Below are 23,079 nucleotides of genomic sequence, written 5' to 3' on the forward strand. Positions count from 1 at the left end.
AGGAAGAACATCGATTGTGACCACATAAAAGAATGTGCTATGATTGGCTAGAGGAGCGTATGAGAGGCACACCTGGCTGGGCGCAGTGGCTCATGCCTATAATCCCAGCACTTTGGGAGACCAAGGTGAGCGGATCACTTGAGGTCAGGAGTTTGAGACCAGCCTGGCCAACATGGTAAAACCTCGTATGTACTAAAAATACAAAAATTAGCCGGGTGTGGTGGCGTGTGCCTGTAATCCCAGCTACTTGGGAGGCTGAGACAGGAGAATCGCTTGAACCCGGTGGGCAGAGGTTGCAGTGAGCTGAAACTGCACCATTGCACTCCAGACTGGGTGACAGAACGAGACTCCGTTCCAAAAAAAGAAAAAAAAGAGGGGCACCTAGCCCAGCTGGGGGTGGTCAGGAGGGCTTTGTGAAGGAAAGGACCCTGGAGCTGGGTTAAACAGAGTTTGCCAGTTGAGGAACAGGAGAGGAAAACAGGCAAAAGGAAGAGCATGTGCATGAGGGAGGATTTAGGGAAACCAAAGGATTCTTCCTGCCTCCCTGGTCACTCCTCTCTCCTCCTTTGTGCACTGCTCCTCCACTACTACACCCCTAAAGGTTGAGTCCAAAGCCATTGAGGTGTTTTCCCTGTTTTACTCCTCATGGACCTGCCCAAGTGAAAGCAGCACTCCAGGTGGGTGGCTGGTACTAGATCTTGACATGCTCCAATTAGCAAAGGTTTAACTTAATGAGAGACGTAAAAGTTACTCACACATTGCTAGTCCCCATAGCAGGTCTAAGTACTGGGGGGAGTCCTTGTGGCTTGAGAGGGCCTGAACTTACCACCTTTTCAAGACACCTGCTTATTGCCTCCCTCCTAGCCCAAAACCAGAATTCCTCCCAACCACACGTCTCAGTGGCCACAGGTGGCATCTAAGAAGTGTCCCGTGCTCTACATGCTCAGAGGAACGCTGGCCTCCAGATCATTCAACCAGTGTTGGATGTTTGAGCACCCACTACGTGTTGGGAGCTGTGCTGGGACCCCAGGGTGGCATCCTCCCAGAATGCTGCCCTCCGGACACCATCTCCCACCCCGCCTTCCCTGGGTTGGACTGCAAGACAAATTGCAAGTCACAAAAACAAAGACTATTTCAATGGTTAGGAATCTTAATGATCTAACCATATCATTTTATGGATGCTGAGGTCCACAAAGGCAGAGAGCCCCGCCCAGGATCACACTGCCAATAAAAAGCAGAGCTGGGAGAGAACTCAGATTTCAAGCCCTAGCTTATGGTTTTCTCCACTATATTGATCACAGTGTCTCTACCACATGAAGCAGAATCCATAAATGCCTTTCCCAGCCCCCCTCTTCATTATGCTAAGATAACAAATAGAAACAAAAAGTCTGGATGAGAGGATGATACTAGCGCATACATGATAAAGCCTGATGGGAGCATTCAGTAGACTCGGACGCCCCTGGAGCCCTAAGATACCTTCTCTATTTGTCCCCTTCTCCATCGCCAGCATCTGGACTGGTCTTCCTCACCCTACCAGCACCACACCCTAAGGCCTCAATGCTTTTGAGCTTGAAGCTCCCAGGACATGGTAGCCAGCACTAGGTACTTGGCCACCAAGGCCAGGTCAAGGGATCAGGGAGAAGGAAGATAAAGAGTCCAGAATGAGCTTGGTAAGGAGAAGAAAATGTATTCCAAATCATGCCAACAGCTGGGTGGGTCCCTAGAAAGAGTGATTCATGTTCCTCACATTGTCATTCTGTCTCAACTCCCCTTGAGGGATTTTAAATTTATCCTTCATTCCTACGATGTTTAAATGTCTCTCCCTCACCACATGCATGCGCACACCCCTCCCCTGCTGCTCCCACTCCCTCCCCAGGCCTTAGCATCTCCAGCAACTCCAAGAATTCTCAGGTTCTGCTGGCTGCAGCCTCCTTTCCCTCGTGTCTGTCTGTGACAAAGCTCCTGGGCCACCCTCCCAGCTCTCACCAGGCCACCAGTACCTGGCTCCCCACCTCTGTTTCCTGACCCATCCCACCCTCTCTCCTTACATGATTTCCTCTTCCCAGACACTTTGCCAATTTGAATCACATCTTTGCCAAAATTACAACAGCAATAATATGCACTGCAGAGCTCCAGCTTTATGTTATGAATATCAAAACATGAAATTATCTCATCTTTCCTTTAAGAATTTCTGTTAAACAACCCTTCTATTATTGATACAAATGTTCACCAGGAGGGTCTGTCGCCCCCACTGCTTGCCAAGCTGGCCAGTCCCCAGTTCTGGCTAGCACCAAGCTGCGATCTCAAGCAATTCAGACAAGCCAGTCTATATCTTCTAGGAAAGGACACTCGAATCTATACTTACCCTTCCCCCTCCAATTCCCAAATTCTGGCATTCCTTAAATTCCTTGAGATCAACAATTTTGTCTTGTTCATCTTTCTATACCCAGCACCTAGTACTGAGTTCAACTCATAGTAGGTGCTTATGGTGACCATTAGTGCTGTTTGCCAAATATTCTGATTATCCCCCTCTTGGGCACATGGTAGGACGTACTTCCTGGCCCTCTATGGTTGAGTGGGGCCATGTGACCATTTTGGCCAGTGAGTTGTGAGTGGAAGTGATATATGTTACTTAAGGCTAGCATTTAAATGCTAGTACAAAACTCTCTAGAGCAAGGATTGGCAAACACTGCAAAGGGCCAAAAAATAAATATTTCAAGCTTTGCACACCATGTAATCTCTGTTGCAAAGGACCAGAAAATAAATATTTTGAGCTTTGCGTGCCACACAATCTCTGTTGCAACTATTTAAATGCTGCTGTTGTAGCATGAAAGCAGCCAAAGAATATGTAAATGAGTGGGCATGACTGTGTTCTGATAAAACTTTATTTATAAAGTCCTATAAACTTTGGTCTTTCATCTGCATCTCTTGGACTCCATTATTGTCATTCAGCCTACGCCCATGGAAGCAGGTTCTACAGAGAACCTGGCAAAAATAGGAAATGGAGATCTACAAAAGAGAATGAGGGGTGGACCCAGGTGAGCAGTTTCCTGAGAGCAAAGTTGCTGTCCTGTAGCTCACACTCAACACGCCTGAAGGGAGGGAGAAGAGGGCCTGCTTAGAAATTAAAAGTAATTTCTTAATTAACTTTTAAGTTAATTAAAATTAACTTAAAAGATGAGCTCTGCAAAACTTGCCCAAGAACGAGCTAATGAAAGCTTTGAGGGCACCAGTCTGACTCTAACCCTTGCTTTCTACCTACTTCTCTTCTTATTCTTCATTGCTAAGTTTGGTTAATGAGCAGAGGGTGTGATTTTAAATTATGGGGATCCCGGGGTGGAAGAGGGTTTAGCGTAATCCAGCAGCCCCAGAAAAACCCTTCCCTTCACTGTCAGGGCACAGTGGAATGGCAGAATAAGGGCTGTCTTCCTCCACTCCCACACAAGCACCCTGCACTGCCAAAAACACTTGAGCTCATAGCCTACTTCTGAAATTGTCTTCCCTGTCACTCTTCCAGAGTCAAAGTCAAGATCTTTGTCCATGAAGAAATATTATGCCCTTTGCACCATCTTTCCCTTTATACCCTATCAAGAGTTTTACTTTTTAATTCATCTATTTTTGACTGCTTTAGAAATAATGGTCCATGCACCCCTTTGGCTTATCTGTGCCTCTCAGACCCTTAAAGATGAGTCTGTCACATTGAGGACATTCATCTTCCTCTCCTTGGGTGCATGCCCATCCTATTCCCACCCCTCCACCACTCTCTTTCTGATTCCTCCAGAACATGTGCATCCTCCAACTTATCTTGTGAGAAGTGGATACACCAGGAAGTCAATGAAACTCATGCCTTTCTAAGTCTACTATCTTTATACCCTGAAAGTTCTGAGTTCAGCAAAGAAATCTCCACTGCATATACCACCAAGCACATTGGCTAAGAGACAGTGGACAGAAGTGGAACTGATGAGTACTACGAGGTGAGTGGTAGGCATACAAGTGTCCCCAAGCTGGCCCTGAGCTATCTTGGCTCTGTACTCTCTCTCTGCCATAGGCTGGATGAGGGCAAAGATGTCCTAATTCCCACCTGTTAGAAATTAAAAGTTATAAGATGGAAACAAATTTTGAGATATGATACTCTACAACTTATATGTCATGTTGAGTTAATTCTAAAAATGATTCTCTTGAGAGAGAACTGATACAGTAAAATGGGTTTCCTGCCCAGCGATAGGAATGGCAGGGAATGACCTACTCAGCATACTCACCCGCCTACTCTGAGAGGAAACATTCCCTGTGCAGAAATAAATATTCATCTAGGGATTTTCCTTAGCTGAGCCAGCCTGCTACCTGACTGCAAAAGGAGGAGTAAAAGCTGGGCATAATTTTCATTTGCCTTGACTTCCTAAGACCGCACTTCTCAATCTCTAATGTACATCAGAACCATCTACATTGCTGGTCAAAAATGCAGATTCCTGGATGTCTCTTCAGAGATTCTCATGCAGTAGATCTTGGGTGGGTTCAGGAACCTACATTGTTAATAGGCACACTTTCCCCCTAGGAATCATGTCTTCAAACACTGTCCTAAAAGCAGGGTGTCAGCCTGAGAGGTTGTGCTAAGTTGGTAAGAGGTATTGTCCTGGATGAGTCAGGTTGCTAAAAGCCACTAGAACAGTGTCCTTCTCAACCATTTCCAGTCTATATCATGAAAAGAACATAGCAAAACACACCCAAGAAGTGTTCCCTGACCCACCCCCACTCCCTGCAAAGCTCTATTCTCCCCTGGACTGGCATCAGTTTTTGCCTACCCCACATTCCTCTCCATGTGCCTATGTTGTTATGGTGACTGTTCAAGGATGGGCTAATGTCCAAAAGCAATTTAACAGGCTGGTGCATTCTGAATGTAAACCAAGACTCAAGGAAAACATGGCTTCAAATATGGAGTGTGCACTAAGTCAGTCGAGTCTCTGCGGAGGAGTTGAAAGAGTCCGTATTCTGGTGTCAGAAGCTCTGGGTTCAGTTTACATTTCTGCTACTTGCTAGTCAAGCAACCTTTAGCTTGACTTCTCTAGGTCAGTTTTCTCACATAAACAATGAGGATAATAATATAACCTGCCCTACAGAAGCCTGTGATAAGAATCAACATAGTATCTGGGGAGGAACTTGGAACTGTAAGTTAGGTAAATATGGGGCAAAAAAATAGAAGTTAGGAGCCTGCACTCTGAAGCTGGGTATGAATCCCAACTCCACTCTCACCAACTGAATCCCTCAGCAAATTACATAGCCTTGCATATCTTAATCTGTAAAATGATCATACATCATTTTACAGATTAAGTAGATACATGTAAAGTAGATACATCCACTTTGGGAGGCCGAGGCGGGTGGATCAAAAGGTCAGGAGTTTGAGACCAGCCTGGCCAAGATGGTGAAACTCTGTCTCTACTAAAAATACAAAAAAATTAACCAGGCATGCTGGCAGGTGCCTGTAATCCCGGCTACTCAGGAGGCTGAGGCAGAGAATTTCTTGAACCCAGGAGGTAGAGGTTATAGCGAGCCGAGATTGCGCCACTGCACTCCAGCCTGGGAGACAGAACGAGACTCCATCTCAAAAAAAGAAAAAAAAAAGGTAGATACATCATAAAGTTGTGAGAATTAAATACAGAAGCTCATAGAACAGCACCTGGCCATAAAAAATGCCCAATAAATATTAGCTACCATTTTTATTATGTAAAATAACTTATGTTTGTATTAAACAACCTCAAAATATCTCAAAATATCTGTAGCTTAATAAAATAAAAACTTATTTCTCTCTAATATCACTGTCTAATGATGCAAGTTGGCCTGGAAGATGGGAAAGAGAGACTGCTCTACATAGTCATTCAGGGAACCAGGTTTCTTTCATTCAGTGGTTCTGCCATCCCCTGGGGAAGGGTTAAGCAAATTTTTTTCTTAAAAGGTTAGATACAAATATTTTAGTCATTGCAGGCCATAAGATCTTAGTTGCAACTACACAACTCTGCCTTTTCAGTGTGAAAGCAGCATAGACAATATATAAACAAATGGATACGGCTGTATTTCAATAAAATTTTTCATTTACAAAAACAGGCACCTGGTCCTGCTAACACCCAAGCCTTCGGCCTCAGAGTCTTCCTAAACTCTTTTTCTCTCCAGCTGGGAGACAAAGAAAAAGACTAAGCACTTGAAAGATTTTGCATGAGGCTTACAGGCAAGGCCTAGAAGTGGTGTATATCAAATCTCCACATTCCATTAGCCAGAATTCAGTCACCTGGCCCTGCTTAACCACCGGAGAGCAGAAATGTGGTAATTGTAAGCATTCAGTAAGTGCTTATAAAAGGAAGGAGTGAGGGGAGGAGAGGGGGAGGAAGGTAAACAGGTACAGAGGAAGGAAGATATTTTGCAGTTTCCCATACTTTTCTAAGGAACTTAAGGGAGGTAGAAAACTAAGGACATAAAACTACTCCTTGGATAGTCTCTGGAAGGAAAAGTCACTAGGAGTCAGTAATAGTTAACTGGAAAGAAAACAAAATGCTACAACCCCTTGGACTTGGAGAAACAAATTGAAGTGCCACAGTTATCTAGACTGGGATAGAGAAGGGCTAGGGGCTAACTTCCAGAAGCCTCTATATAGTCCCTGAAGGGTGTTTGTCCAAACCACTGCAGCATCAGCCTCAGACAATGGCATCTACAATGCTGCAAAATCTTCTCCAATAGACTCTTTTCTATCAAAACATTTCTCAAGTATCAATCCCAGTAGCACTGGGGATCTCCACTTAGAGCCTTGTAATATCCCTCCCACCCACTCAGACCAAGATTACTTGAAGTGATTTTCTTGAAGGTGATTGTCTTTTAAAGAGAGTACGTTGCTACTGCAGTAAAGTTATGGACAGCACTGTTTGTGCTGGCAGATTAAATCTCCTCTCTGAGCAGGGTCATAACAGCAGCACAGGCTTTCAAAGGTACTAGCCCAGGGGCATCCCCTCATGCTGCAGCTCTAAGTAGGGAACATGGTTTGGACTGGGAGAGCCAGTCTGAGTTGCCATCTAGGGAAACAAGAACAAAGCCCAAAGCTGGGCATATGGGGCCTACAATGTGGTCTTCATGAAGGACACTTCACAGCCCTTGAGTGCCTCACATGTTGGCCAGTTGTGAACCCCTGTGCTGGTGGCCTGAGCTCTTCCCCACCTGGCTGCCAGGCCTGGCCCCTTCTGGTCAGATTCCATCTGACCTATCTCAGAACCCAGCCTTTGTGCACACCTCAGCTGTGATCAAACACGTGAGAAGTTCAAAGAAGTTTGACAATGAGTGGGAAGATCTTGGGTTAGGATCTGGATACTCAGGAGCTGATGGAAATGGAAGAAGGGCATACCTGTGCCTCCAAAGCATGTCTGATCTCTGAAAGCTTTTAGGATCTTTTCTTCATTCCACTCTCTTCTCTGTGCCCTCTGTCTTCTGTTTTATGCTTTTTATTTGTGGTCATTTATTACATATTTTACGACATGATTACCAACAATTATGTTATAATTAACCTGTTTTTTAAGCCAAAGAATTCATTGAGAACAAAATTCACATTTCTAGAGATAATGTGGCCTGAAGGATTTTTAGCTCAATAAATGCATACTGAGCACGATGTTGGCAATTCCAGGTGCACAACTCAGACAGGTGTTCCCTGAAGTTCTGCAATAAGACACAAGGCACTTGTAAGATTAGACCAACAATTACAATCCAATTGAAAGTGTCCACATCTCTCCAATGATCTAAAAAGGAAAACTGTAGTAGGCATTATGTTTACCTCCTCAAGATCGTTCCATCCCCCAATCTTGTGCACCATCCGTACAGTTTGGGGGATGGGCTCCAGCTCCATGGCAGGTTCTAATTAGACTAATCCAGCCAAGGTAACCACATCCCTCTGCCAGTGATTAGTTAAGGAAAGGGCATGTGACTCATTTAAAGCCAATGAAGTATAAGGTAACATTTACTAGTGTTTTGGAGGGAAAATCTCCCAGCTTTTAAGGGAAGGCTAGAAAAACAAGTGGCCCCTCTCTGCCTCTGGACAGTGTGCTGCACAGATGCAAACTGTGAAACCACTGCCACCACATCACTGCCAACTGAGGAGAAGCCTGCCACATGGAGGAGAGGAGGGCCAAGAAAATCACAGGAAATGGAGAGGGAGCCCAAGATTCAATCAACCCGGAAGCCACCCCACCTTAGACCACCAGCAATATGAGCCAATACAGCTCCTACTGGCCAAAGCCCATTTGAGTCAGGTTTTCTGTTACTTACACCCCAAAGCACATTAGTTGAGGGAGTTCCTGTATTCACCTGCAAAATTATAAGATTTTAAATACTCTACAGTCTACAAAGCCATTTAATTGTTCTGATAACAGCAGTGGGGAGTCTTCTTATCCCTCTCTATGTTTTTTGGTTGTAGTTCATCCTCTATAAATGGACACTGGGACTTCACTTTTGCATAAAATTCTTGGTCAGTATTCTAATTCTAACCATCCTCAGAATAATGGAAAAATGACTCAGTCTAAACTGAATAAAGTTAAGTTAAATTGGGCAAGCAGTAAGTGTGAGGTGGGGAAGTGAACAGTGCAATTGGGTTATATGTAAAAGGCCTTTCTGCAATTAAGTAGGGTAGAATGAGGATGAGGGGTCATACTAGACACCACCTCCACCACCATCATCAATAAAAATAGTGGTTAATATTTATTGGGTTTTTAATTTTATACTAGATACTATAAGGGGCTTTTATGCAACAAATCCTTTAAATTTTTACTTAATTCTCAAAAAATATCTTATGAAATAACTATTACTGTGAACTCAATTTTACAAATGAGGAAACTGAGACTTAAAAGGATTAAATAATTTTCCCAAGGTTAGGATCACACAAGTCATTAAATGGAAGAGCCTCTTATCCAGATCTGACTGACTCCAAATGCCATGCCATCATCTACTGCACCGTGCTGGCTCTAATAATGGTATTAGTTCCATTTCTTGAACTCAAGACCTGAAATTCATGTTTATTAACCAACCTATTGGGTAAGTACTTTTATCTTTCCCATTAAGTAAATAAGAAAACAGGGCACAGAAAGTTACCCAAGGTCACATAGCTAGTAACACTGTACCTAGAATTCAAAATCTGATTCCTTACCTAATGTCTCTCTGGAGGTTGAAGTAAGGATAGTATAGGCTGTACTTTGAAAGTAGATGGGCCCTCAAATAGTCCTGTCCCTTGGGTATAAGACTGTGTGTTTCAGTGATGGCACGTACATATGGACATGTGTGTGCAGGGGGGTAATAAGTTCATACATGTTTGTGCCAGGTTCCACCTGCCCCCTCCCCCAGGCCTGGCTCCTTGTCTTTATGCAGGTCCATGTAGAGGAAGCAGAGCTATTGTCAGCAGCACTTTCTAACTAAGCACAGTACTGCATGGGGACGGAGTACGCTCTGGCTTGGCACAGCAGTCCTGGGCCTCTCCATGCAGCATCATCACAGAGCAAGCTCTCAGACTGCCCCAAGAGGTAACGGAAAGAAGAGGTGGATCATCCTTTGTGATCTTGTGATTGCCTGATGGGAATGAAGTGATGGCTCTGCTCTGGGAGGAAACTAGGAGGAATGGGAAAAATGAGTCTTGGGACCCTTCCCACCTCTTTCCCTGACCCCTGGGCTCTCTCTCACCACCTTATACCTCTATCCCCCAGCTGCCAGGGTCTTCACACCACCCTCTAGCTGTTGCCAAATTCCTGTCTTCACCATAATATTCTACAAAATCCCCCATGATTATGGCAACACTACTCTTCAATCCAAAAAGGAAGATAACTGGTCTGAAAAGAATATTTTTTCTGATTCACAAATTTATATATAAGAAATACCTCATCTGGTTATAAAAATTAGTATACATTTAGTTGTGTTAGCAGATCACCTTCTTCGAAAATATACAATGATACAAAACGGGAGTGTGAGAATGTCTGGGCCATCAATCATCACACACAAGCTCCAAAGTGGCCCATCCTACCTTTCTTCTACTTCTTCTCAGACCAAACACAAGTGCCCCAGGGCCAGGCTCTTCATTGAAGATGAAAATCGCTGACATAAATAGGCCCCCTCTAAGGTGTCGGTATTCTAGGGAGCTGGGCCACTTAACAGCCAGGCAGTAATTCCAAGAGGAGTCAAGAAGAGGGGCCTCTGCTAGCAGGCATAAGAAAGACCCAATGCTTCAAAGTGCAGAGCTGCCACTTCCTCCTGCCACACATCTTTCAAGCATTTTAGCCTGATGTTTCCTACATAAAAATCAGTGCAATTTTCACTGAAACTAGTTGAATCACAGACAATACAGAAGCTCTGTCACAAGAAGCCCTCCTTTATCATACGAATTATAAATATAAACTTCCTTTTTTTGAGCCAAGCACCATACTGGAGGTTTTAGAAGCCTTACTAGCCAATCTCCTCAACAATCTTTAAGCTTTTTTTAAAGTGAACTGAGTCATTCACTTATTCATTCAACCATTTACTTATTCAATACATTGACAATAAGCACCTATTACGTGCCCAACATTGTGCCAGGCACCAGAGCTTAAAACAGAAAAGTAAACAGATTCTAACATGAACCTTGATTTGTGCTCAAGTGGAAAAAACAAATAAGGTTCTCTGGGAGGCTATAGAGGGTCTTGGGGAGTTGGGGAGGCTGCCTGGAGGACAGGGTGTTTAAGCTAAGAACTGTGCATCATGTCAGGGTCAGCAAGGCAGGAAGGATGGGAGTTAGGGTGGACTGCAACTGAAACAGTGTGGTCAGAGTAGGCCTCACCGAGAAGGTGACATTTCAGCATATTCGAAATAAGTGAGGAAGTGGCAATTCTGATATAGGGAAGACAGAAAAGGCTGCACAAAGGCCTAATGAGGGAGCATGCCTAGAATGTTCCTTCCTAGGTACAGCAAGGAGGCCAGTGTAGCTAGAACAGGAGTAGCAGCAGATGATATCAGCAATGTAATGTTGGGGGGCAGATCACAGAGGGCCTTTGCCTTTTGCTCTGAGGTAAGTGGGAAGCCTTTGGAGGGTTTTAAGCAGGCGTGACACTCCTGTGTAGCTGCTGGTGAGGACAGACTGTGGGAGAGCAGGGGAAGAGGCAGGGAGACCAGTTGGAAGCCATTGCAGCCATAATACAGCAAAGCGTGACCCTCTCAAACCCTGGACAGAGACAGCTTTGCAAAGTGCCTGATCAATAGGAGCTCAATGTACCCCAAGGGAAAACGCAGGCCATCAGGACTGGGGAGAGGCAGAGAGAGAGGGCCCGTGATGGCCACTCCCTATCCCTAAAGCTCCTGTGTCTCCTGAGTGGTGCAGGAGGCTCTCTGAAGATTTCCTGTCTTCAGCACACAACCTTGAGCCAAAGAGGAGCACGGGGATCTTGCCAATGGTCTTAAAGGGGTCTCAAGGCTTGGGCAAGGAGGAGACAGGGTTCATGTATCAGGAGACAACAGGCTTGGTAGGACATGGGGATGCTTCAGCAGCTGATGTGGTGGGGGACAGGTGTCAATGCCCACAGACAAGGAGGGCCCTCTTCCCTGCAGCCACGGCCAGTCTGCAGCCTCCCCAGAGGGTCTGCAGCCCAGATGCCCCACCCCAACATCAGGCCACATAAGCTTCAGGAAAGGAGGGGTAGCAGGCAGCTGACTGTATATACATCAAAGGAATGATGTATAATCAAAAGAATGATAAATCATCAGTTAACTAGAAAATCTCTGGCTAGAAATAAGGTAAAACATAAATTTAAAAATATCAAGTTGTTTTCCACTAAAGTGGCTGGAAAGTCAGCAATCTAGAAAGGTTCTGGAAATAATGAATGCTAGATTTTTATAACCTGAGTTTTGTGAAGCAAATTCAAATCTGCTTCACAATGTACCCCTGGTGGGGGAGAACACTGAGATATAGCATAGAACTACAGTAGATCAGATTCCCTATTATTTATCTGGGTCACCTGTACTATTCATCCTTCAAAACAGTTAAGGCTAAAATTCAGCAATGAAGGTCTTAAATGTTCAAGGTTACCACTTAGGGCCTCACCTGTAATTTTTACAGTCTAAATGTCCATTACTATGGCATGGGTTTTGTTAGCTTCATCCCAGGCAATGATATCCATGAAATTGTGATTTGTTGTACTAATTGTATTTTTACTATTTTAACAGTAAATTCCTCACCAAAGAAAATCATCAAGCATACCACCCTGTGGGAAACATCTAATAAGTCACGCTTTGGGAAACACTGTCCTCACTGGCATGTAGTATCCACATAATATTAAACAGTCATCTCAGGTGTTAATGCTGAACATGAGGTGAGAACATTAAAGATCCCCTGAGCTATCTTCCCAGTCCTGCTGGAGTTAGCTCGACCACATTCCCTCCACAGTCATTCAGTCTTTGAACACCTCCGTTGACAGGGATTTCACTATTTCATTACCACCCTCCTTCCTCCACCACCCAAGCAACTATTCCAACTTTAGATAGCTCCATTAGGATGATCTTTCTTATTCTGAGCTGAAATCAACGTGTGTCAACACAGAAATCAATGGTCTGTAAGGAAACACAATTCATTCACTTGTGGCCACCTGCGACAATCTAGAAAAAGAGGATGTAATCGGCAATAAAAACAATGAAGAGAGGCCAAAAATCAATGTATCTCCTGTCAGAATAGCTCTACGGAAATAATTCAGTGTTTTCTCAATTGACTTAGAAGACCACAAGATTTTTCATTTGCTTTTTTTTTTCCTTCTACCTCTTTTCCTTCAAAAAAAAAAAAAAGAAAAAGAAAAAGAAAACAACAAAAAAAAACTCTCTAAGCTTTCTTCCCTGTGAAAAGCTAATTGTAACTTTCCTGCAAGCCATTACTCAGGTTATTTTGGGAAGAATCAACTCCTACAACTTCAGAGGAAGGACAGAAAGGTCACAATACTGGGAAGAATCAAAGGATTGAGGGGATGTGGTGGGGGGACTCACTGAAGGACCCAGGTTCACGTGAGGCAGAGGAGATTCTCCCTAATATTTATGTCCTCATAGTGTAGACAGAATTTCTGAAGTGACATTCTACACAGCAGCATTGCCTGGAAGGGAGGAAGGGAGCTGTGTTTCCAATTGGATCTCCATTGCCTTTTGCCTTTTGATTCAAGCTGAAAGGCTGATTTTTCGGGATGGGGCTACAGATTTCAAAGGGATGTTGGTTTTCGCTTGATGAAGTCAAAGCCAGTGGAAACTACGACTATAGTAGGTCCAGCTGCACTGCTCAGACCTCGTTCCTGAAAGTGAGACAGGAGGGAAAGTGGTCATAGTGAAAGGTGACCAGGTTGGGTGGGAGTGACAGAGCAATGCTGGTGCTTCATGGAAGCCAGTCCTCCTTTAGCTCATGGAGGGAGGGCACTCTGCACACCCTGCTCCAGCTGCCAGGAGGTGCCTCCAGAGTTCCCGCACTTTGAATCAGCTTTTCTGGCCCTTCTTGCCCTTCTTCCAGCCCTGGCTTTGCCATTTACTGGCTTAATATCCTTGAGCAAGTCAGCCAACCTCTCTGGACCTCAGTTTTCTCATCTGTAATATGGAGATAATTGTCCTTTCCTCCTATAGATTTATTATGAGGGTTAAATAAGATAAAGCGTGAGCATGCACTTCCTAAGCTACAAAGCTTATGGAAGAAATTGATGTGATCTTAATCTAACTTAAGGTTTTGGCACCACAAATAGGTGCCAAAGTTTTGTTTTTATTTTGTTTTGCCTTGTTTCTGTTTTTCTGGAAATGGTGATAAAGGGAGAGCTGGTCCTTGCACGTCAAGACTCTTTGGAGAAGGAAGGGAAATTAAAGTGCCCCTCCCCTCAGCCAAGGCATCTGGGTAGAGCCTGTGGCTTTTATAGATGTTCAGATGGCAGCAGTTTCATTTTACAATTGACCTCAGAAGAGACAGAGGTTGAAGCAACAGCAGAGGGCTGAGCTTCAGAGTGGGGACAGGAGAAAGAGGCGGCTTCCCCAGGCAGACACTAGCTTAATAAGGTGACATTTGCACATTAGCAGCAGGCTGGCTAATTGATTTGTTCCTGCTACAGGAGCATCTGTCTCTGCAAAAAGGCGATGGCCACCAGCTCTGGCACAGTTGCTAGGACAGTGTCCAGGATCTCTCGGGTCATTTTTTGCCCTAGCCAATAGGGTAAAAGCATTTTGAGAACCAGGAGAATGCCAATGAGAACTGACTGGAGTACAAGAAGGGTAAGGACTACATGTAGAAACCCCAGGGCTGGGGAGTTCAGCAAGGAGAGGGAAGGACAAGACGGGATGAGGGAGAGGGACACCAGGTCCTGGAACTGGATTCTAAGCATCACCGATGTAGCCCATTCAAAAGTTTTTCTCACTTTCCTCCTTTCTCTTGGAGTCTTCCTAGTGACTTGATGAGAGGCTAAAACACCCCACCCTGGCCAGGCGCGGCGGCTCACGCCTGTAATCCCAGCACTTTGGGAGGCCGAGGCAGGAGGATCACTTGAGGTCAGTTCGAGACCAGCCTGGCCAACATGGTGAAACCCCGTCTCTACTAAAAATACAAAAATTAGCCTGGTGTGGTGACGCATGCCTGTAATCCCAGCTACTTGGAAGGCTGAGGCAGGAGAATCACTTGAACCCGGTAGGTGGAGGTTTCAGTGAGCTAAGATCGTGCCACTGCACTCCAGCCTGGAAACAAACAAAAACAAACAAAAAACTCACCCAGGCAGGGGCCTGGGTTTTGTAAGGGTTCAGGACAGAGTTCCCATCCACCATGTTTGTGGTGAGACATAGTAATAGAAGAGAATTCTATAATATGAGGCCTGCTGGGAGCATGGGGGGCGTCAGTGGGGACTGATGCTCTTGACCCTCCCAGAGACTTTCTGAGAGCTCCTGTAGACCTCCGCCCTTTTTTACTGTGAAGGTCTGTTTGGTTGCCTCTAGAATTCCCTCATCTGGTGGCAGAAAACCCACCCATCTTCAGGGCTTGGAACTACCCTACAAAGCAGGTCTGCAGCTTGCAACGGAGTCCCAGCTGTTCCATTGGCCAGGTTCGCTGCAGAGGTGTTCAAACCAGGCATCTTCTGCAGGCTGGACAGATGTGTTCCACTCCTAAAATAAAGTATCTCCAGTCTTTACCCAAGTCCCAGAAGAAAAAATAGTTAATGGAAATAATTTTCCCAATTTTAAGATTTCTTTCCTGTAATTTCCTTTCCTTAAACTCTTGAGATCTGATACCTCTTGTCTCTATAAGAACGTAGTGGGTAATTTTATCTGTTTTAGCGTAAACTATTTATTCTGGGTTGAGTGAATCTCTGTTTCTATGTTATTCCACATTGTTCTACTCAGGACCATGCTCCAGCAATTACCTTTCTCCTCTGCGTCATCAATTTTTCACTCGTTGGATTACTCCCATCAATGTGCAAACATACTGTTGTTTCTCTCATCTTAGAGAAACCACTTCCTTCACCAGCTATTACCTGATTTCTTTGTTCTCCTTTGTGACAAACTCTTCAAAAGAGTCATCTCTATTCACTCTCTCAGTTCTCCTCCTCCCATCCCTTCTTACACCAACTTTGATCAAACTTTTCTCCCCACTGCTTTTGTTAAGATTATCAATGCCCTCCACATTGCTAAACCCAATGACCAATTGTTCTTGTCATGCTTGATGTGGTAGCCAGCTTCCAAGATGACCCCACCTCCTGAGATGCTCACCTTTGTGTGGTCCCCTCCCACACTGTACCAGGGTTGGTCTGTGTAACCAAGAACATTCAGAGGTGATGGCATGACACTTCCACAGTTAGGTACAAAAGACTGTGGCTTCCGTCTGAGGTGCTCTCCTGCAGTCTGTCTTCCTCTTAGGCCACTTGCTGTGGGGGAAGCCAGATGCTATGTCATGAGGCCACTCAGATGGCCTACATGGCCAGGAAATGGGGTGCCAAGAACTGCAAGAGTGAGTTTGGAATGGGATTCTCCAGCCCCAGTTGACCCTAGAGATGACTGCAGCCACAGCTAACAACTTAATTTCAACCTGCAAGAGATCTTGAGTCAGGACTAGCCACCTTAGCAACTCCTAGATTCCTGAGTTTTGGAAACTTTGTGAGATAATACATTTTTGTTGTTTTAAGCTGCTAAGTTTTTGAGTGATTTGTTACACAATGATAGCTAATACACTTGACTCATCACATTATTTGACACAATTGATCACTCTTGCCCCCTTGAAACACTTTCTTCATCTGGCTTCCATGACATCACACTCTCCTGGTTTTCATGGATCACTTCTCAACTTTCTTTGCTGGCTCTTCTTCTTCTGCCTCAATTCTTTAAGCTGGAGGCCCTCATGCTGCTCTTAACCCCAGCTGCTCTTCAAACGCACAAACCCAGGAAGAGGTTCTTGGTACCTGCTTGTTGAAAGTTGCAAACATTTTTTCCAAATACTTGAAATGTAATGGTTTTTAAGGTCTTGAGTCCAAATGAGTACTCACTTCCCCCATCAGAAAAGATGGTGACCTCATCCAGTAGTGTGATTTGAATTACCATATATGTTGTCAACTCCAAAATTTATATCTCAGCTCAGATCTTTCTCCCAAATTTCTGACTCATATAACCAGGTGCCTCCATGACTTCTCTACTTGGATATTTAACATACAACTCAAATTCAACATGGTCAAGTGTGAACTCCTAACTTTTCCCATCCAAGCCTGCTTCACAATCTCCTTCTGAATTGATGGCAGCTCTATCCTTCTGGTTGCTCAAGCTGTCCTTGACTCCTATACTTCTCATTCCCCATATCCAATCATCAGTGAATGCTATTGAATCTACCTACAAGATATATAAAAAGATCGAGTCACTTCTCACCATCCATTGCTACCATCCTGGTACAAGCCACCATCATCTCTCATCTGGACACAGCAACAACCTTCTAACTGGTCTCCCTATTTCCACCCTTACCCCTCTACAGTCTATTCTGAACACAGTAACCAATGTGCAGTGTGAGCCTCTAAAATAGGCAGAGCACATCATTCCTCTCTGCATAGCATCCTGCAATGTACCCTCCCTTCACTTAGAGTAACAGCCACAGCTGACCTCCCAGTTGTCAGCAAGGCCCTGCACCATCTGGCTTCCTGTTACTTCCCAGACTCCATCTCCTTCTAGTCTCTCTTTCCTCTGCTCCAGCCACACTGGCCTCCGTGTTGTTCTCGGAACATGCCAGGCTCACTCCCACAGCATTTGCACTCACTGTTTCTTCTGTCTGGAATGCTCTTCCCCTAAATATCATTCTGGCTAAGTCCGTCATCTTCTTCACATATTTGCTCAAATATCACCTTAACAATGATGGCCTGTCTTAGCCATCCTGTAGAATCCTGCACACTACCCCACCCTCAGCACTCCTGATCCCCCTTATCCCATTTTCCCCTTTTCCTCCACAGCACTTATCATCTTTCAACACATTAGAAGCTGTATTTGTTTATGTAGTGTATTGTCTATCTTTCCCTGCTAAAATCTAAATTACAAAAGGGCCGGTATCTGTGTCTGTTTTATTTGATGAGATACCCCAAGCCCCTAAGGATTTTTGGCATGTAGTCAACACTAAAAGTATTTTAGTGAATGAATAAATTATCTGAAATTGTTACAAAAGCCTCACAAAATATTCTGTATTATCCACATTTTACAGATGAAGAAACTGAGAAAAGGGAATTCACATTTATCAGTCTTACTATGTGCCAGACACTTTAAATATGCTATCTTATTTAAATCTCCCATTTTACAAGGCTCAGAGAAGCTAAGTGGTTTCCAAAAGTCACATAAGTGGTGAGAAGGCAAACTCTGATTTGAACCCAGGTCTAGCTGGAGATAAAGTAAACTCCCCCACCACTCTTCCCATTCTTGTATCAAGCACCTTCCACACACCTGGACTGAGTCAGCAACCAACCGTCCCCTGAGAAGCCACCTTTGGCCAACTGAAGTCACCACATCACACTCTTGCAGGGTCCTTACAGGCCCTGTCTAGAGACTAGGAGCCAATCCCTGCTTTTCTTCCTATCCCCAGGTTCAGGCACTCAGTCCCACTCAGTCCCACGGTGGCTGAGAGTCACACAACATAACCCGAGCTGCTCTTCAAATGCACAAACCCAGGAAAAGATTATTGGTACCTGCTTGTTGAAAGTTGCAAACATTTTTTCCAAATACTTGAAATGTAATGGTTTTTAAGGTCTTGAGTCCAAATGAATACTCACCGCCCCCACCAGAAAAGATCACCAGTCCTTCTTGGCCAGGCACAGTGGCACACGCTGGTAATCCCAGCACTTTGGGAGGCTGAGGCAGGTAGATCACCTGAGCTCAGGAGTTCGAGACCAGCCTAGGCAACATTGCAAAACTCTGTCTCTACCAAAAATACAAAAAATTAGCTGGACCTGGTGGCACGTGCCTGTGGTCCCAGCTACTCAGGAAGTGAGGTGGGAGGATCGCTTGAGCCTGGAAGGCAGAGGTGAGCCAAGATCACGCCACTGCACTCCAGCCTGGGTGACAGAGGGAGACCCTGTTTCAGAAAAAAAAGAAAAGAAAAGATCACCTAACCCTCCATCAGTTCCATCCTCAAAGCCTTGAAGACAACATAAAAGACAACTAATGGCAATAATAACTAATGTCCTATCAGCTTTTACAATAAGCTAGACACTCTTGAATCCTTTACATCTTGTTTAATCCTATGATAATGCTGTAAGGAAGGTACTATTATTAACCCCAACTTACGGATGAGGAAAACTGAGGCACACGTTTATCAACTTTCCTAAAATCCCATAACCGGTCATTGGTAGAGCCAGGATTTGAACCCCAGCAGCCTTCCCCCACAGCATGCATTTAGCTGATAAGCACATTTCAGCATGAAAGCATGTGGAACATGTAAACAACACCTGCAGCTGTTTATGCCTCCAGCACTCCACAAAGAAAATCCATTCATACTCATGGCAATGCCTGCATTGGCAAACTGACATTATAACTTCCAACACAGATATCTGCAATTAACTCCTTATCATTTCATAGATCTCATTCTTACCTCCCTGAAGAACCAGCCCTACATTTTCCACTAGATCAGTTATGTATTACTCATTGCTAAATATAACATTTCAAAATTGCCAACATCACACAATACCTCCAGGCTAAGCTTCCTCAGCCTGCTCCCCATCTCAGCCTCTCTCTTGCCACTGTCTTTTCTTCCAGCTTCCTGTTAATTAGGGGCAGCCTCCCTTCTCTTCATGAGTCACAGTCTCACATTTGGTTCCAATGACTGTATTTCTCTGTCTTATTTCTAAAGCACCTTTTTGGGGTTCTGAGATCACTGATCACACATTTCTACCTGCTCAGCTTCTTCTCCTTTGTTTTATTGAACACTGACTATTTGATCTTTAGGACTGAATACATTTCCATTCCACAGATGTTGGTCAGGCATCCACTGTGTTCCTGCACACAGTGGTGACATCTCTGGTGAATACAGAGACTTAATGACTCCCTGCCCTGGCCATGGAAGAGCCTGAAATATTTTTGGAGAGGTAAACTATCCTTCTTTGGAAAAACTATGATCTTATCAAGTAGTAAAAGCAACCTTAACCCTTTTAGGAGCTCTGAGAAGGAAAGCAAGATCCCTGAGTGCTGGAGGAAACCAGGAAGTCTTCCTGGAAGAGGTGAGGTTTGAACCATTCTTGAAGAATGATAGGAATTGAATGAAGGAAATCTTATATGCAAAGGCATGGAGGGTGAAATTAGTAAGTCTTGAGTTGAGCGTCAGGAAAAATATTCCAGTTACAGAAACATGGAAGGTAAGATTGGATGAGATCCTAAAAGGCTTTAATGCCAGATTAAAAGACACTGGGATTGTATTCTGGAGGTACCAAAATGCCTATTCCTTACACTTTCTGTGCTGATCTACCACAGACCTCTCTTAAGAATATTCTGTGCTTATCCTCCCAGGCTCAACAGGAGGCCAAAAGAGGCTCTTCCTCATTCACCAATCTCTGGCCCAAAAGAGGTCTGTCCTTCCACTAAACACACACACAGAGAGAGAGAGAGAGAGAGAGAGACAGAGAGAGAGAGAGAGATAGACAGAGACAGAGAGAAGATCTGGAGTGGCAGACCAGATTCCTGTGCTATGGTACTTTCTGACAGACAAATCCAACAGCCTTCTATTCCACCTACGAGCCAAACCCAGTCTGCATAAATAGTTCAGCCAGTGCCTGAAATTTACTGCACCACACTCCTGTCACATCTGTTTCCACCCTTCAGCATTCCACAGACTCCCTAGAGAACTGGCTCTAGCAAGGTTTGACCACTGGGAGGCCCCAGGGAGAGACTAGAAGAAAGAAAGAAAAGAGGAGCTCGAGTATTTCCCCTCTCCCTCTTGGCTCTAGCTGGCATTCGTTGGCCATGGTGGTGTCTCCTTTGCCACTGCAGCTTCCGCCCAGACAGCCCCTCCCTCTGAATTCCCAGCTACCCCCAGGCAAGACTCACCATGGTTGAGTAGGTTCCGGGTTCCAGGGCTCGGGTGCCTCCAGTGTAAATATGTTAACGGCTGTCTGCCCTGGGTGGCCTTCCATCTCTATTTGTACCTATGCAACCAAATCTTTGTATTAATATTCCCTGCTTGAAATACCCAAAGTTGTTTCACAGCTGGATCCTGACTAATACAGAAATCTACAAAGGTTTTTAAGCAGGGGAGTGGCAGGATCTTGGATTATTTTTTGAAAGATTACTCTGGCTGCTGCAAAAACTGCTGATAAAAGAGGAAAATGAGTAGAATTTTAAACCACCCTTAGGTGAGGCTTTTTCAGAAGTCTCAGCCACAGGTGATGTGCCCTGGGCTCCAGTGGTGGCAATGAATAAAGACTAAAATTGAGAGCGTTGAGCTCTATTTTTAAGACAGAAGCTAAGCAATTTGGTGATAGGTTGGATGTGGGGAAGATTAAGAAAAGGAAAGAATTGGTGATGACTCCTCCAGATTTTTGGCTTAAGTAACTGGGTGGAAATTACAGAGATGGAAAGGTAAGGGCAGGGGCAGTTTGGCAGCCAATCAGCACATCAATCATCTCCTCCTTCATGAAGCCTCGGGCAACCTTCCAACAGGAAGCAATTTCTCCCTCCTTTGTAATCACACAACACTGGAGACACACTATAATTACATAGTTACATGTCCATTTGACTTTTTCCCCTGCTAGAGTGCCATGTGTTATAGCTCACTGTATCTCCAACTCTCTGACCTCCACAGCACTTACGGTTCTAGGATGTTGAGCCACAGGGCAAAAGCACTGAGCTGGCAACCTAACAGAACAGAATCATCTCTAGGCAACAGATTTCAGGCTCAAGCCTCATACTACACAAAAGCATATGGCTGTCAGCAACCACTCTGAGCCCTCGCTACCAGTCCTTGATGTGCTTCCCTGACTCATGGATTAAATCCACTCTCCTACTTACGGGCAGCTGTCACTGACCTCCATGCCCAGAATTCTTCTCTGTCCAGCCCATGATTCCATCCTTTGTGGCAGGAAGGACACGCAGAAGCTCAACAAATGTCTATTGAACTGAATCAAGCTGTCATGACCAAGCAACAAAAACAACACCTCTCCTTTTATAGGTTCTCTCAACTTCTTTCACTTTCCTAACTTCTCATAAAAAATAAATAAATAAATAAATAAATAAATAAATAAATAAATAAATAAATAAGGTGTCTCCTCTCCTCTCCTGGGTGATCACTGAATTCAGCAGAAGCCCCTCCTAAGGCAGTCAGGTTAGCAACAGTGGGAACCCTGGCACCATCACTGATCTTGTTCCCTTGGGAAGGTGGCTTAAGCCCCCTCCCACTTTGCTCATCTGAACAGTGGACACATAGCCCTGCCTAGGCTCAGGGGCACTGTCATGAAGAGCAGCGATCAATCACATGGCAGCGAAGTCCTCATGCTCTCAGGAAGGAAAGTCCTTCCTGGGAAAAGGAAAACAAGCTTCTCACCAGTCCCATGCCAAAGCACAGTCAGCCTCCTCTAAAATCATCTGTATTGTGGCTGCAGCCACATCAGTCTCCTCCTTCACTTCCTTCCACTGCCTCTTCATTGATTTTCTGAATTAACCTAAATCTCTGTGTCTTCACTTGAAGTATCTCTTAGGACCTATGCACATCTCTTGTCGCATTTCATTCTCTCCCTCAGCTCCTTCTGTTCTAAATCAGCACTGATCTCCTCAGCAGCCCCAGTAACAAAGCAACCCCAGCAAGTGCCACTCTGGGTGAAACTCTTTGCCAGACATGGCTGATGGAAATGAGAGGCTTGTCCAGCTGGAGCTGAGAGTCCATCTGAGGACACAGGACCAAAAGTAAAACACACACAGACACAAGCCACTACTTGGGACCTCCCTGCGACACACACATGCATGAAATTTCTGCTATGGCACTATTCTCCACATCCAGCATGAAGCCAAACACCATTTTTCTACTTCCTTAGGGTCATGGTACAGTCCATCCTCATTAATTGCAGATTCTGTACTTGTGAATTAGTCTAGTCACTAACATTGATTTGTAACCCCAAGACCAACACTCACAGCTCATCTGCGGACCTATGCAGGGTGTGAAAAAATTAGTCACCCAACACACTCTTTCTCAGTTGAATTCAGACAGGTAACACGAAGTCTCCTTGTTTCAGCTCTCATGCTGTACACAAGGGTCCCTTTTGTGGTCTATTTAGTGCCATGATTTTTGCATTTTTGCGCTTTCTGTTGATGATGGTGCTGTGAAAATGGCCCCAAACATAGTACTGAGTGCTGTCTAGTGTTCCTAAGTGCAAGAAAGCTGCAATGTGCCTCACGGAGAAAATATACGTGTTACGTAAGCTTGGTTCAGGCATGAGCTACAGGGCTGTTGGCTGAGAGTTCAATGCTAATGAATCAACGATGTATATTAAAGAAGATGTCTTTAAACAAAAACATACATGAAACAAGCTTATGGATTGATCATTTGATGAAAATGTTGTAAGCAGAGGCTCACAGAAACCTAACCCTATACAGTCATGCACCACAAAA

General features: G+C 44.5%; 1 long non-coding RNA gene across 3 annotated transcripts; it reads left to right on the forward strand.

Annotated features, from left to right (window-relative positions):
* Positions 1-8: 8 nt before the first annotated feature.
* Positions 9-21,682, forward strand: LOC129048678 (uncharacterized). 3 transcript variants are annotated; one of them, XR_008511219.1, is made up of 8 exons: positions 9-125; positions 3,782-3,974; positions 8,891-9,054; positions 9,385-9,536; positions 12,199-12,344; positions 14,097-14,256; positions 19,639-19,703; positions 21,281-21,682. It is a non-coding gene; the product is annotated as an uncharacterized LOC129048678 (long non-coding RNA). The 3 variants fall into 3 exon arrangements; XR_008511216.1 differs by lacking the exon at positions 14,097-14,256; XR_008511222.1 differs by lacking the exon at positions 14,097-14,256 and having other exon boundaries at positions 101-185.
* Positions 21,683-23,079: the final 1,397 nt, after the last annotated feature.

Source organism: Pongo abelii, chromosome 1, assembly GCF_028885655.2.
Source record: "Pongo abelii isolate AG06213 chromosome 1, NHGRI_mPonAbe1-v2.0_pri, whole genome shotgun sequence".
NCBI classification, from domain to species: Eukaryota; Metazoa; Chordata; class Mammalia; order Primates; family Hominidae; genus Pongo; species Pongo abelii.